Here is a 15,000-nt window from a genome sequence, read left to right as displayed (position 1 = left end):
CGCTACGCTTCCTCTCTCCCACCTTCAGAGCACCTGGCCAAAGCCACCTCTGCTCCTCTCTGGGGGCCCGCCCACGCCCCATCCCGTCCCCGCCCCTGCCGCACAACCCCTTCCTCCTCCCTGGCTCGCTCGCCCTGGGGACAGAACTCCGCCCGCCCGGGAGCCAAGGGCCCATCCGCGCCCGCCCACACACCTGCCTTGCCCTTCTTCTCTTTAACGACGCTCGCCTCGCTCCAGTCTCCCGATTCACTGCAAGGAACGCATCCACGCACCAACTCGCGCTGCCACCCGCACGCTCCTCCCCTTCCCTCGCACCGCCGCCCCTCCCACCAGCCCCCCCTCCCCGACACACACACACACACACACACACACACACGCACGCTCTGGCTCACTCTACCCACACTCCAGAAATCCTCCCCTTTTGCACAACCGGCAGAAACCAAGCTGCCACGCCTAGGTGCGCTATACAGCCCATCGTCCGCGAGGGTCGCTCACAGACTCCAGGTGGCACCGGCACCCGCACCCGCAAGACCCCAGCGTGCCTAACGTCATGGTCGCGCAGGCCCTTGATTCTCTGCGACCCGCTTCGCCGCCGCGCTACCGTGCCAACGCGGCTTCCTCTTCCACCGCTAGAGCCACCCACGGCACCAAAGTCCACCACCGTCCTCCATCCCTCTCCCACCCCGACCTCCACCCCTCCACCCCTCCACACACACCCACACGCACACACACACGCAAAAGCAAGGACTCCGAGGAAACTTCCCGTGGGCACGGGAAGCACCCGGAGACCCACGGCCGCCGCGGCTCCTCCGCACCGCTGCAGGGGGCTTGTGCGGTTGAAGCGAGTGTGCCCCGGCAGGTGTGCGCGGCGCACCGGCTGACCGCTTGGCCTCGAGAGGGGACACCTCTGATCACAGAACAAATCCCCGGCGGACAGGGGTGTCCAAGTTGGGGCGGGAAGGAGACTGAGGTGTGCGATGGACCTTGGGAGGCATCCGCAGAAGAGGACGGATACAGACAGGGGTGGACAGAGGGACGGACGGCGCCTATCATGGCGAGGCACAGGGCGAGGCGGGATGGGAAACTGTGCAAAGTGCAACTGGGAAAAGTGTGCGTGAGTGGGAGGGGTGGTGGAGGACGCCGCTCATCGGGGGTGTGGGGTGGGGCGCGGAGGTGGCGAAAGGGACCACTGGGTAACACGCCGGCCCCTTTGCCCAAGGATGGAAGGGACCGACGTGTCCTGCAATTGGAATGACGAGTTGGCGACAAGTGCGCCCAGTCCCCCGGGGTGCCTCGACCGGCACCCACCTGCCTGGCTGCTGGGTTGTCTTCCCCCGTGGCTCCCACGGCACCTCACCCCTGTCTCACCTCCAGTGCCCCGGGGGGGGGGGGTGGTCCGGGCCGTGCCCGGATGCCTCTTCCCTCCTCCACCTCCCGGGCACAGCGGTCGGACTCTGCGCTCGCATCGGCGCCCAAGACCGGCGTGCCCCTGGGGTCCGCTCTCCGTCGCCGGGGAGAGACGCAGCCAGCCAGGTCGTGGCGCTCCCGCCCCGCGTGGGGCAGGGAAGCCGCCCGAGAGGTTCCAGGCCCGAGGGGGGCTGCTCGGCCAGGTGACGGGACTCAGGGCTGCGCGTGGCTCACCTGACCCACGCGCCCGGCACCGCCACCGCGGGCACCTCAGGAGGGAGGACAGGATGGCTCGTCAGCGTGGCCAGCTAGGAGCGCCACCGGAGGGGGCGGTGGGGGTCCGAGCACACTCGGGGGGCAGGGGCGCCTGCGCACACTGGTGGTCCCGGCGGGGGACAGAGGCCGCCCCGGCCACTCGCGTCTCGGGCTGTGGAAGCCAAGGTGCCAGGCGAGCGCGTGCACGGGGCGGGGGACGTGGGGGGGGGGGGGAAGTGCGAAGGGGAGAGGCGATGCCGAGGGCCTCCGGTGGGCCAGCCAGGCCAAAAGGCTCGGACGGGCCGAGGTGGCAGGGCGAGACTTGGGGCTGCCCGTCGGGGCGTGGCAGGTGGCCTTGTGTGCACCCGTCCATCGTGGCGGCGGGGCCCGCGACAAGCTAGCCAGCTCTGGCCGGGCGTGCTGGCGTGGGCTAAAAGGGGGTGGTGCGGGTGCACTGGGGACGGGACGGTGGGGGGCTCGGCTCGGCCGGCCGGGAGGGGAGGCCCCGGAGGGCCAGAGGAAGAAGAAAGGCTTCCCTGACCGGGAATCGAACCCGGGCCGCGGCGGTGAGAGCGCCGAATCCTAACCACTAGACCACCAGGGAGCGACAGGCTGCGCGCCTGGCCTGCACCCCCTGGACCCAGCGCCTCCATTCCACCCACGCGGCTGCGCTTGGGCCCCGAGGCCCCTGCCTCTGCACGTCCAGCCGCCCGCGGGCCCCACGCAGTCCACCCGGCCCGCTGGCAGCACCCGCAAAACGCTGCGCGCCCGCCGCCCTCGCACCCGCACGCCGCCTGGGGCCACGTGCCCAGCGCCCAGCGCCCAGCGGGCCGGCTCGCCGTCCCCCACTGCCAGCGCCCGGCGGGTCTGGCCAGGAGGGCCCCGGAGCGGCGCAAAAGGTCGGGCGGCTGCGTTGGCCGGGAATCGAACCCGGGTCAACTGCTTGGAAGGCAGCTATGCTCACCACTATACCACCAACGCTGTACGGCCCGGGCCGGCCGGACGCGGCCGGCCCAGGGTGCGCTCCGGCGCCTTCTCGCCTTGGCGCTCGCTCGCCGCTGCTGCTGCCGCCGCCGCCCGGCGCAGCCCTGCCCCGACGTCCCGCCCGGCCGCAGCTCTGCCCGGCCACCACGGGCTCCGGCCACCACGGGCTCCGGCCGCCCGGCGCCCCAGCCTCGCCCCTCCGACTCAGCTGCGCCGGCCGGTCGCCGGGTACGCCCGCCCGCCCTGCGCCCCGCGCCCCGCGCCCCGCGCCCGGCGCCCACCGCCGCCCGCCTCTGGAGGGCGCTCTGGCCGCCTGGCCGCTCTCGGGCCCTCGGAGGCCGGCTGGGGAGCCCCGCCACGTCCCCGGCCCGGCGTCTTCCGCGTCCTCCGCGGCCCGAAGCTAGCGGCCCGGCCCGGCCCGGCCCGGCCCGGCGCGGGAAGGAGCAGAGGGGGCGGGCGCAGGCCACACCACCTCCCGCATCCAGACGGGACCGGACCCATCTGCCTCCCACCCGAGCGACACCCACGGCGCCTGCGCGGCTGGGCGGCTGGGCGGCACGTCGCCGAGGAGCTCGCCGTGGCTGCCGCGGGGACCACACGAGGCCCCGGCTGCGCGGTGGCGACCCAGCGTCCGGCCTCGAGCCACGCAAAGGGCTGGGGCCGGTGGACGGTGGGCAGGCCGGGCACGCGCCGCCGGCCGGACGACGGACGGCCGAGAAGAAGCGCCCCTGCCCCTCGGGAGCAAGAGGCGGGACCCAGAGCTGCGCAGGCCACCAAAAAGGGCGTCTTGCCTCCCCGTCGGGGAATCGAACCCCGGTCTCCCGCGTGACAGGCGGGGATACTCACCACTATACTAACGAGGACGGCGGCGGCCGGCCACCCGGGCGCCCGACCCCTCTCCGGCTGCCTCCCCACGCCTGCCCCTGCCTGCCCTCGCTCGACGCCCTGCCCTGCACAGGCGCCCGGCACGGCACGGGCCACGCCCCACCCGACCCCAGCCCCGCTTCGGTCCCCTCTCCCGCACGGCAGCCCCCAGCCCCGACTCGGAGTCCGCCCGGACCCGGGGCCCACACACGGACCCGGACGGCGCTCAGTACTCCCAACGAGCGCTGCCTCTCTCTCGTCTGCCAGGCGGGCATCGCGCCGGGAGAAAAGGCCCCAGACGGCAAGCGGGGCTGCGAGGGCGAGGGCGAGGAAGGCGGGGTGGGGAGCAGGGCAAGGGGCGCCGACGCTGGACGGGGCCTGCAGGGAGCTGGGGGTGGGGGTGCGACAGCGACGGGAGCCGCGCTGGCGGCGGCGGCGGCGGCGGCGGCGGCGGCGGCGGCGGCGAGGCGGCTGGCCGTGCTCCTCCGGGGCAGCCGCGCGTGTCTCGCCCCTTGCGCACCCACACAGCCGCCAGCCGGGCGCCATGACGGCCAAGGACGCCAGCGTTAGCGCCGCGTCCCAGCCAGGCCAGCGGCGACGCGCCCACACCCGCCGTCAGGATGGCCGAGCGGTCTAAGGCGCTGCGTTCAGGTCGCAGTCTCCCCTGGAGGCGTGGGTTCGAATCCCACTCCTGACACGCCCACCTTTTGGCCCGCCCCACACAGCAGCCACGCCACCCGGGACTGGACCACACCCTCTCGCGGCCGCGGCCCGCCTCGCACCCGAGCACACGCTGCCCGGGACCGAGCTCCAGCCCCTCCACCCTCGCCGCCTCGGGCTCTGAGCGCGCGCGCGCGCGCACACACACACGCACTGCCCGGCGACTCGAGCGCCTTTCCCACACCCGCAGGCTTCGCTGACTTCGCACCCGCTGCTTTCTGGAGGCTCTTTGGTCCTCCTTCTCGTCTATTCCCGCCCCTGCCCTCCTCACCCCGGCACTCGCGAACCAGCCCAGGCTGCAAAGCTCCCCGCGCTTCCCGCTCCCACTTGGGGCCGCTGGACAGCGCCTGGCTCTTCCAGCCAGCCGTCCGCTTCCGCCGCCACCGGCAACACGCACCCACCCCACCGTCACCCCGTGCTTTCCCCCCGGCCCTAGTCCATTCTCTCCACACCCTCCCGAGGCGGCCCACACGATTCTCCACCTAGGGGCCTTCCCCTGGCCACACCTACCTGCCTGCCTGTCTGCCTCCCGGGAGCCATACAGCCCAGCCGTCTGCTGGCCAGCCGGCGGCGCGGACCCCTCCCTTCTGGGGGCCTGGCTCACGAGTCCAAGCCGGGAAGGTGGCTGCAGGGAGCAGTGAGCGGAAGCCCTAGACCCCCAGGCCATCCAGCCGGGCGCCACAGCGCATCTCCTGGCTCGGGGAGGCCGCCGGCCGGCCACTCCGCCCCAGCGTTCCTCCCGGATCCAAGACCGCCCTCCTGCCTCCCAACCTGTCAAGGCACCGAGCCGGACCCCTAGGGAGAGGCGCCTGCCAGCGCGCTCAGGCCTTTGCTCTCTTGGCCCGAGACGCACTCAGAGGCGCAGGCGGCGCTACCTGGCCTCTAACTCCGACAGACGCCGGCGCCAGCGCAAACACACACCCACCCACACACACACACACACACACACACACACACACACAAAGACACACAGCCCACCCGCCCCGCCCCCCGCCCCCGCCCCCAGCCCCCGGCCCCATGGCTCCACACACGAGAGGTCCGTTCCCCACCCCGTCCTCCAGGACACACACTGCACGCGCGAGAAAACCATCCGCCAAACGGACTCTGGCTCGGGGCTGGGAGTAGCTGAAGGCAAGGTCCCTCGCCTGCCTGCACCTGCCACAGATGGCTCCGGCTGTTTGGGGTTCGGGCGCTGGCCGGGCTGGGTCCGGCTCCTGGCTGCCTCTGCGGACACGGGCAGGCTGTGGAGGCGGCCCTGGACGAGGGACAAAGCACGGGATGAGCCCAGTCCGCCTCCGTGCCTTCCTCTGCCCGGACGTCCGTGCCGCGCCGCGCCGCGCCCCAGGGGCTGGCTCTCCGCGTGCCTGGAGCCTGTCTTGCAGACCGCCCGCCTCCTGCTCCCACGGAGCAGACGCTCACGCTCACGCTCACGCTCACGCTCACTACTGGCGGGGACCGGCAACGGAGGCGGCCGGCGCCGCTGGGGAAGCCCTCTGTGGACCACGTCCGTGGGTGCATGGGTGGTTCAGTGGTAGAATTCTCGCCTGCCACGCGGGAGGCCCGGGTTCGATTCCCGGCCCATGCAACGCGCCATCCCCTTTTGGCCCCGCAGCGCCAACTGCGCGCTACGCTTCCTCTCTCCCACCTTCAGAGCACCTGGCCAAAGCCACCTCTGCTCCTCTCTGGGGGCCCGCCCACGCCCCATCCCGTCCCCGCCCCTGCCGCACAACCCCTTCCTCCTCCCTGGCTCGCTCGCCCTGGGGACAGAACTCCGCCCGCCCGGGAGCCAAGGGCCCATCCGCGCCCGCCCACACACCTGCCTTGCCCTTCTTCTCTTTAACGACGCTCGCCTCGCTCCAGTCTCCCGATTCACTGCAAGGAACGCATCCACGCACCAACTCGCGCTGCCACCCGCACGCTCCTCCCCTTCCCTCGCACCGCCGCCCCTCCCACCAGCCCCCCCTCCCCGACACACACACACACACACACACACACACGCACGCTCTGGCTCACTCTACCCACACTCCAGAAATCCTCCCCTTTTGCACAACCGGCAGAAACCAAGCTGCCACGCCTAGGTGCGCTATACAGCCCATCGTCCGCGAGGGTCGCTCACAGACTCCAGGTGGCACCGGCACCCGCACCCGCAAGACCCCAGCGTGCCTAACGTCATGGTCGCGCAGGCCCTTGATTCTCTGCGACCCGCTTCGCCGCCGCGCTACCGTGCCAACGCGGCTTCCTCTTCCACCGCTAGAGCCACCCACGGCACCAAAGTCCACCACCGTCCTCCATCCCTCTCCCACCCCGACCTCCACCCCTCCACCCCTCCACACACACCCACACGCACACACACACGCAAAAGCAAGGACTCCGAGGAAACTTCCCGTGGGCACGGGAAGCACCCGGAGACCCACGGCCGCCGCGGCTCCTCCGCACCGCTGCAGGGGGCTTGTGCGGTTGAAGCGAGTGTGCCCCGGCAGGTGTGCGCGGCGCACCGGCTGACCGCTTGGCCTCGAGAGGGGACACCTCTGATCACAGAACAAATCCCCGGCGGACAGGGGTGTCCAAGTTGGGGCGGGAAGGAGACTGAGGTGTGCGATGGACCTTGGGAGGCATCCGCAGAAGAGGACGGATACAGACAGGGGTGGACAGAGGGACGGACGGCGCCTATCATGGCGAGGCACAGGGCGAGGCGGGATGGGAAACTGTGCAAAGTGCAACTGGGAAAAGTGTGCGTGAGTGGGAGGGGTGGTGGAGGACGCCGCTCATCGGGGGTGTGGGGTGGGGCGCGGAGGTGGCGAAAGGGACCACTGGGTAACACGCCGGCCCCTTTGCCCAAGGATGGAAGGGACCGACGTGTCCTGCAATTGGAATGACGAGTTGGCGACAAGTGCGCCCAGTCCCCCGGGGTGCCTCGACCGGCACCCACCTGCCTGGCTGCTGGGTTGTCTTCCCCCGTGGCTCCCACGGCACCTCACCCCTGTCTCACCTCCAGTGCCCCGGGGGGGGGGGGTGGTCCGGGCCGTGCCCGGATGCCTCTTCCCTCCTCCACCTCCCGGGCACAGCGGTCGGACTCTGCGCTCGCATCGGCGCCCAAGACCGGCGTGCCCCTGGGGTCCGCTCTCCGTCGCCGGGGAGAGACGCAGCCAGCCAGGTCGTGGCGCTCCCGCCCCGCGTGGGGCAGGGAAGCCGCCCGAGAGGTTCCAGGCCCGAGGGGGGCTGCTCGGCCAGGTGACGGGACTCAGGGCTGCGCGTGGCTCACCTGACCCACGCGCCCGGCACCGCCACCGCGGGCACCTCAGGAGGGAGGACAGGATGGCTCGTCAGCGTGGCCAGCTAGGAGCGCCACCGGAGGGGGCGGTGGGGGTCCGAGCACACTCGGGGGGCAGGGGCGCCTGCGCACACTGGTGGTCCCGGCGGGGGACAGAGGCCGCCCCGGCCACTCGCGTCTCGGGCTGTGGAAGCCAAGGTGCCAGGCGAGCGCGTGCACGGGGCGGGGGACGTGGGGGGGGGGGGGAAGTGCGAAGGGGAGAGGCGATGCCGAGGGCCTCCGGTGGGCCAGCCAGGCCAAAAGGCTCGGACGGGCCGAGGTGGCAGGGCGAGACTTGGGGCTGCCCGTCGGGGCGTGGCAGGTGGCCTTGTGTGCACCCGTCCATCGTGGCGGCGGGGCCCGCGACAAGCTAGCCAGCTCTGGCCGGGCGTGCTGGCGTGGGCTAAAAGGGGGTGGTGCGGGTGCACTGGGGACGGGACGGTGGGGGGCTCGGCTCGGCCGGCCGGGAGGGGAGGCCCCGGAGGGCCAGAGGAAGAAGAAAGGCTTCCCTGACCGGGAATCGAACCCGGGCCGCGGCGGTGAGAGCGCCGAATCCTAACCACTAGACCACCAGGGAGCGACAGGCTGCGCGCCTGGCCTGCACCCCCTGGACCCAGCGCCTCCATTCCACCCACGCGGCTGCGCTTGGGCCCCGAGGCCCCTGCCTCTGCACGTCCAGCCGCCCGCGGGCCCCACGCAGTCCACCCGGCCCGCTGGCAGCACCCGCAAAACGCTGCGCGCCGGCCGCCCTCGCACCCGCACGCCGCCTGGGGCCACGTGCCCAGCGCCCAGCGCCCAGCGGGCCGGCTCGCCGTCCCCCACTGCCAGCGCCCGGCGGGTCTGGCCAGGAGGGCCCCGGAGCGGCGCAAAAGGTCGGGCGGCTGCGTTGGCCGGGAATCGAACCCGGGTCAACTGCTTGGAAGGCAGCTATGCTCACCACTATACCACCAACGCTGTACGGCCCGGGCCGGCCGGACGCGGCCGGCCCAGGGTGCGCTCCGGCGCCTTCTCGCCTTGGCGCTCGCTCGCCGCTGCTGCTGCCGCCGCCGCCCGGCGCAGCCCTGCCCCGACGTCCCGCCCGGCCGCAGCTCTGCCCGGCCACCACGGGCTCCGGCCACCACGGGCTCCGGCCGCCCGGCGCCCCAGCCTCGCCCCTCCGACTCAGCTGCGCCGGCCGGTCGCCGGGTACGCCCGCCCGCCCTGCGCCCCGCGCCCCGCGCCCCGCGCCCGGCGCCCACCGCCGCCCGCCTCTGGAGGGCGCTCTGGCCGCCTGGCCGCTCTCGGGCCCTCGGAGGCCGGCTGGGGAGCCCCGCCACGTCCCCGGCCCGGCGTCTTCCGCGTCCTCCGCGGCCCGCAGCTAGCGGCCCGGCCCGGCCCGGCCCGGCCCGGCGCGGGAAGGAGCAGAGGGGGCGGGCGCAGGCCACACCACCTCCCGCATCCAGACGGGACCGGACCCATCTGCCTCCCACCCGAGCGACACCCACGGCGCCTGCGCGGCTGGGCGGCTGGGCGGCACGTCGCCGAGGAGCTCGCCGTGGCTGCCGCGGGGACCACACGAGGCCCCGGCTGCGCGGTGGCGACCCAGCGTCCGGCCTCGAGCCACGCAAAGGGCTGGGGCCGGTGGACGGTGGGCAGGCCGGGCACGCGCCGCCGGCCGGACGACGGACGGCCGAGAAGAAGCGCCCCTGCCCCTCGGGAGCAAGAGGCGGGACCCAGAGCTGCGCAGGCCACCAAAAAGGGCGTCTTGCCTCCCCGTCGGGGAATCGAACCCCGGTCTCCCGCGTGACAGGCGGGGATACTCACCACTATACTAACGAGGACGGCGGCGGCCGGCCACCCGGGCGCCCGACCCCTCTCCGGCTGCCTCCCCACGCCTGCCCCTGCCTGCCCTCGCTCGACGCCCTGCCCTGCACAGGCGCCCGGCACGGCACGGGCCACGCCCCACCCGACCCCAGCCCCGCTTCGGTCCCCTCTCCCGCACGGCAGCCCCCAGCCCCGACTCGGAGTCCGCCCGGACCCGGGGCCCACACACGGACCCGGACGGCGCTCAGTACTCCCAACGAGCGCTGCCTCTCTCTCGTCTGCCAGGCGGGCATCGCGCCGGGAGAAAAGGCCCCAGACGGCAAGCGGGGCTTCGAGGGCGAGGGCGAGGAAGGCGGGGTGGGGAGCAGGGCAAGGGGCGCCGACGCTGGACGGGGCCTGCAGGGAGCTGGGGGTGGGGGTGCGACAGCGACGGGAGCCGCGCTGGCGGCGGCGGCGGCGGCGGCGGCGGCGGCGGCGGCGGCGAGGCGGCTGGCCGTGCTCCTCCGGGGCAGCCGCGCGTGTCTCGCCCCTTGCGCACCCACACAGCCGCCAGCCGGGCGCCATGACGGCCAAGGACGCCAGCGTTAGCGCCGCGTCCCAGCCAGGCCAGCGGCGACGCGCCCACACCCGCCGTCAGGATGGCCGAGCGGTCTAAGGCGCTGCGTTCAGGTCGCAGTCTCCCCTGGAGGCGTGGGTTCGAATCCCACTCCTGACACGCCCACCTTTTGGCCCGCCCCACACAGCAGCCACGCCACCCGGGACTGGACCACACCCTCTCGCGGCCGCGGCCCGCCTCGCACCCGAGCACACGCTGCCCGGGACCGAGCTCCAGCCCCTCCACCCTCGCCGCCTCGGGCTCTGAGCGCGCGCGCGCGCGCACACACACACGCACTGCCCGGCGACTCGAGCGCCTTTCCCACACCCGCAGGCTTCGCTGACTTCGCACCCGCTGCTTTCTGGAGGCTCTTTGGTCCTCCTTCTCGTCTATTCCCGCCCCTGCCCTCCTCACCCCGGCACTCGCGAACCAGCCCAGGCTGCAAAGCTCCCCGCGCTTCCCGCTCCCACTTGGGGCCGCTGGACAGCGCCTGGCTCTTCCAGCCAGCCGTCCGCTTCCGCCGCCACCGGCAACACGCACCCACCCCACCGTCACCCCGTGCTTTCCCCCCGGCCCTAGTCCATTCTCTCCACACCCTCCCGAGGCGGCCCACACGATTCTCCACCTAGGGGCCTTCCCCTGGCCACACCTACCTGCCTGCCTGTCTGCCTCCCGGGAGCCATACAGCCCAGCCGTCTGCTGGCCAGCCGGCGGCGCGGACCCCTCCCTTCTGGGGGCCTGGCTCACGAGTCCAAGCCGGGAAGGTGGCTGCAGGGAGCAGTGAGCGGAAGCCCTAGACCCCCAGGCCATCCAGCCGGGCGCCACAGCGCATCTCCTGGCTCGGGGAGGCCGCCGGCCGGCCACTCCGCCCCAGCGTTCCTCCCGGATCCAAGACCGCCCTCCTGCCTCCCAACCTGTCAAGGCACCGAGCCGGACCCCTAGGGAGAGGCGCCTGCCAGCGCGCTCAGGCCTTTGCTCTCTTGGCCCGAGACGCACTCAGAGGCGCAGGCGGCGCTACCTGGCCTCTAACTCCGACAGACGCCGGCGCCAGCGCAAACACACACCCACCCACACACACACACACACACACACACACACACACACACACACACAAAGACACACAGCCCACCCGCCCCGCCCCCCGCCCCCGCCCCCAGCCCCCGGCCCCATGGCTCCACACACGAGAGGTCCGTTCCCCACCCCGTCCTCCAGGACACACACTGCACGCGCGAGAAAACCATCCGCCAAACGGACTCTGGCTCGGGGCTGGGAGTAGCTGAAGGCAAGGTCCCTCGCCTGCCTGCACCTGCCACAGATGGCTCCGGCTGTTTGGGGTTCGGGCGCTGGCCGGGCTGGGTCCGGCTCCTGGCTGCCTCTGCGGACACGGGCAGGCTGTGGAGGCGGCCCTGGACGAGGGACAAAGCACGGGATGAGCCCAGTCCGCCTCCGTGCCTTCCTCTGCCCGGACGTCCGTGCCGCGCCGCGCCGCGCCCCAGGGGCTGGCTCTCCGCGTGCCTGGAGCCTGTCTTGCAGACCGCCCGCCTCCTGCTCCCACGGAGCAGACGCTCACGCTCACGCTCACGCTCACGCTCACTACTGGCGGGGACCGGCAACGGAGGCGGCCGGCGCCGCTGGGGAAGCCCTCTGTGGACCACGTCCGTGGGTGCATGGGTGGTTCAGTGGTAGAATTCTCGCCTGCCACGCGGGAGGCCCGGGTTCGATTCCCGGCCCATGCAACGCGCCATCCCCTTTTGGCCCCGCAGCGCCAACTGCGCGCTACGCTTCCTCTCTCCCACCTTCAGAGCACCTGGCCAAAGCCACCTCTGCTCCTCTCTGGGGGCCCGCCCACGCCCCATCCCGTCCCCGCCCCTGCCGCACAACCCCTTCCTCCTCCCTGGCTCGCTCGCCCTGGGGACAGAACTCCGCCCGCCCGGGAGCCAAGGGCCCATCCGCGCCCGCCCACACACCTGCCTTGCCCTTCTTCTCTTTAACGACGCTCGCCTCGCTCCAGTCTCCCGATTCACTGCAAGGAACGCATCCACGCACCAACTCGCGCTGCCACCCGCACGCTCCTCCCCTTCCCTCGCACCGCCGCCCCTCCCACCAGCCCCCCCTCCCCGACACACACACACACACACACACACACACGCACGCTCTGGCTCACTCTACCCACACTCCAGAAATCCTCCCCTTTTGCACAACCGGCAGAAACCAAGCTGCCACGCCTAGGTGCGCTATACAGCCCATCGTCCGCGAGGGTCGCTCACAGACTCCAGGTGGCACCGGCACCCGCACCCGCAAGACCCCAGCGTGCCTAACGTCATGGTCGCGCAGGCCCTTGATTCTCTGCGACCCGCTTCGCCGCCGCGCTACCGTGCCAACGCGGCTTCCTCTTCCACCGCTAGAGCCACCCACGGCACCAAAGTCCACCACCGTCCTCCATCCCTCTCCCACCCCGACCTCCACCCCTCCACCCCTCCACACACACCCACACGCACACACACACGCAAAAGCAAGGACTCCGAGGAAACTTCCCGTGGGCATGGGAAGCACCCGGAGACCCACGGCCGCCGCGGCTCCTCCGCACCGCTGCAGGGGGCTTGTGCGGTTGAAGCGAGTGTGCCCCGGCAGGTGTGCGCGGCGCACCGGCTGACCGCTTGGCCTCGAGAGGGGACACCTCTGATCACAGAACAAATCCCCGGCGGACAGGGGTGTCCAAGTTGGGGCGGAAAGGAGACTGAGGTGTGCGATGGACCTTGGGAGGCATCCGCAGAAGAGGACGGATACAGACAGGGGTGGACAGAGGGACGGACGGCGCCTATCATGGCGAGGCACAGGGCGAGGCGGGATGGGAAACTGTGAAAAGTGCAACTGGGAAAAGTGTGCGTGAGTGGGAGGGGTGGTGGAGGACGCCGCTCATCGGGGGTGTGGGGTGGGGCGCGGAGGTGGCGAAAGGGACCACTGGGTAACACGCCGGCCCCTTTGCCCAAGGATGGAAGGGACCGACGTGTCCTGCAATTGGAATGACGAGTTGGCGACAAGTGCGCCCAGTCCCCCGGGGTGCCTCGACCGCCACCCACCTGCCTGGCTGCTGGGTTGTCTTCCCCCGTGGCTCCCACGGCACCTCACCCCTGTCTCACCTCCAGTGCCCCGGGGGGGGGGGGTGGTCCGGGCCGTGCCCGGATGCCTCTTCCCTCCTCCACCTCCCGGGCACAGCGGTCGGACTCTGCGCTCGCATCGGCGCCCAAGACCGGCGTGCCCCTGGGGTCCGCTCTCCGTCGCCGGGGAGAGACGCAGCCAGCCAGGTCGTGGCGCTCCCGCCCCGCGTGGGGCAGGGAAGCCGCCCGAGAGGTTCCAGGCCCGAGGGGGGCTGCTCGGCCAGGTGACGGGACTCAGGGCTGCGCGTGACTCACCTGACCCACGCGCCTGGCACCGCCACCGCGGGCACCTCAGGAGGGAGGACAGGATGGCTCGTCAGCGTGGCCAGCTAGGAGCGCCACCGGAGGGGGCGGTGGGGGTCCGAGCACACTCGGGGGGCAGGGGCGCCTGCGCACACTGGTGGTCCCGGCGGGGGACAGAGGCCGCCCCGGCCACTCGCGTCTCGGGCTGTGGAAGCCAAGGTGCCAGGCGAGCGCGTGCACGGGGCGGGGGACGTGGGGGGGGGGGGGAAGTGCGAAGGGGAGAGGCGATGCCGAGGGCCTCCGGTGGGCCAGTCAGGCCAAAAGGCTCGGACGGGCCGAGGTGGCAGGGCGAGACTTGGGGCTGCCCGTCGGGGCGTGGCAGGTGGCCTTGTGTGCACCCGTCCATCGTGGCGGCGGGGCCCGCGACAAGCTAGCCAGCTCTGGCCGGGCGTGCTGGCGTGGGCTAAAAGGGGGTGGTGCGGGTGCACTGGGGACGGGACGGTGGGGGGCTCGGCTCGGCCGGCCGGGAGGGGAGGCCCCGGAGGGCCAGAGGAAGAAGAAAGGCTTCCCTGACCGGGAATCGAACCCGGGCCGCGGCGGTGAGAGCGCCGAATCCTAACCACTAGACCACCAGGGAGCGACAGGCTGCGCGCCTGGCCTGCACCCCCTGGACCCAGCGCCTCCATTCCACCCACGCGGCTGCGCTTGGGCCCCGAGGCCCCTGCCTCTGCACGTCCAGCCGCCCGCGGGCCCCACGCAGTCCACCCGGCCCGCTGGCAGCACCCGCAAAACGCTGCGCGCCGGCCGCCCTCGCACCCGCACGCCGCCTGGGGCCACGTGCCCAGCGCCCAGCGCCCAGCGGGCCGGCTCGCCGTCCCCCACTGCCAGCGCCCGGCGGGTCTGGCCAGGAGGGCCCCGGAGCGGCGCAAAAGGTCGGGCGGCTGCGTTGGCCGGGAATCGAACCCGGGTCAACTGCTTGGAAGGCAGCTATGCTCACCACTATACCACCAACGCTGTACGGCCCGGGCCGGCCGGACGCGGCCGGCCCAGGGTGCGCTCCGGCGCCTTCTCGCCTTGGCGCTCGCTCGCCGCTGCTGCTGCCGCCGCCGCCCGGCGCAGCCCTGCCCCGACGTCCCGCCCGGCCGCAGCTCTGCCCGGCCACCACGGGCTCCGGCCACCACGGGCTCCGGCCGCCCGGCGCCCCAGCCTCGCCCCTCCGACTCAGCTGCGCCGGCCGGTCGCCGGGTACGCCCGCCCGCCCTGCGCCCCGCGCCCCGCGCCCCGCGCCCGGCGCCCACCGCCGCCCGCCTCTGGAGGGCGCTCTGGCCGCCTGGCCGCTCTCGGGCCCTCGGAGGCCGGCTGGGGAGCCCCGCCACGTCCCCGGCCCGGCGTCTTCCGCGTCCTCCGCGGCCCGCAGCTAGCGGCCCGGCCCGGCCCGGCCCGGCCCGGCGCGGGAAGGAGCAGAGGGGGCGGGCGCAGGCCACACCACCTCCCGCATCCAGACGGGACCGGACCCATCTGCCTCCCACCCGAGCGACACCCACGGCGCCTGCGCGGCTGGGCGGCTGGGCGGCACGTCGCCGAGGAGCTCGCCGTGGCTGCCGCGGGGACCACACGAGGCCCCGGCTGCGCGGTGGCGACCCAGCGTCCGGCCTCGAGCC

General features: G+C 73.0%; 10 non-coding genes across 10 annotated transcripts; 2 read left to right on the top strand and 8 right to left on the bottom strand.

Annotated features, from left to right (window-relative positions):
* Positions 1–2,194: 2,194 nt before the first annotated feature.
* TRNAE-CUC (transfer RNA glutamic acid (anticodon CUC)) lies at positions 2,195–2,266 on the bottom strand. The gene has a single exon. It is a non-coding gene; the product is annotated as a tRNA-Glu (tRNA).
* Positions 2,267–2,571: 305 nt separating this feature from the next.
* On the bottom strand, positions 2,572–2,643 carry TRNAG-UCC (transfer RNA glycine (anticodon UCC)). The gene has a single exon. It is a non-coding gene; the product is annotated as a tRNA-Gly (tRNA).
* Positions 2,644–3,437: 794 nt separating this feature from the next.
* On the bottom strand, positions 3,438–3,509 carry TRNAD-GUC (transfer RNA aspartic acid (anticodon GUC)). Its single transcript has one exon. It is a non-coding gene; the product is annotated as a tRNA-Asp (tRNA).
* A 615-nt stretch (positions 3,510–4,124) lies between these two features.
* On the top strand, positions 4,125–4,207 carry TRNAL-CAG (transfer RNA leucine (anticodon CAG)). The gene has a single exon. It is a non-coding gene; the product is annotated as a tRNA-Leu (tRNA).
* A 3,838-nt stretch (positions 4,208–8,045) lies between these two features.
* On the bottom strand, positions 8,046–8,117 carry TRNAE-CUC (transfer RNA glutamic acid (anticodon CUC)). Its single transcript has one exon. It is a non-coding gene; the product is annotated as a tRNA-Glu (tRNA).
* Positions 8,118–8,422: 305 nt separating this feature from the next.
* On the bottom strand, positions 8,423–8,494 carry TRNAG-UCC (transfer RNA glycine (anticodon UCC)). Its single transcript has one exon. It is a non-coding gene; the product is annotated as a tRNA-Gly (tRNA).
* Positions 8,495–9,288: 794 nt separating this feature from the next.
* TRNAD-GUC (transfer RNA aspartic acid (anticodon GUC)) lies at positions 9,289–9,360 on the bottom strand. Its single transcript has one exon. It is a non-coding gene; the product is annotated as a tRNA-Asp (tRNA).
* Positions 9,361–9,975: 615 nt separating this feature from the next.
* TRNAL-CAG (transfer RNA leucine (anticodon CAG)) lies at positions 9,976–10,058 on the top strand. The gene has a single exon. It is a non-coding gene; the product is annotated as a tRNA-Leu (tRNA).
* A 3,846-nt stretch (positions 10,059–13,904) lies between these two features.
* TRNAE-CUC (transfer RNA glutamic acid (anticodon CUC)) lies at positions 13,905–13,976 on the bottom strand. The gene has a single exon. It is a non-coding gene; the product is annotated as a tRNA-Glu (tRNA).
* A 305-nt stretch (positions 13,977–14,281) lies between these two features.
* Positions 14,282–14,353, bottom strand: TRNAG-UCC (transfer RNA glycine (anticodon UCC)). The gene has a single exon. It is a non-coding gene; the product is annotated as a tRNA-Gly (tRNA).
* Positions 14,354–15,000: the final 647 nt, after the last annotated feature.

Source organism: Puma concolor, chromosome E4, assembly GCF_028749965.1.
Source record: "Puma concolor isolate L17-30 chromosome E4, mPumCon1.1.hap2, whole genome shotgun sequence".
NCBI classification, from domain to species: Eukaryota; Metazoa; Chordata; class Mammalia; order Carnivora; family Felidae; genus Puma; species Puma concolor.
The sequence above is the reverse complement of the archived record's forward strand: the minus strand, read 5'-3'. Positions and strand labels throughout refer to the sequence as shown.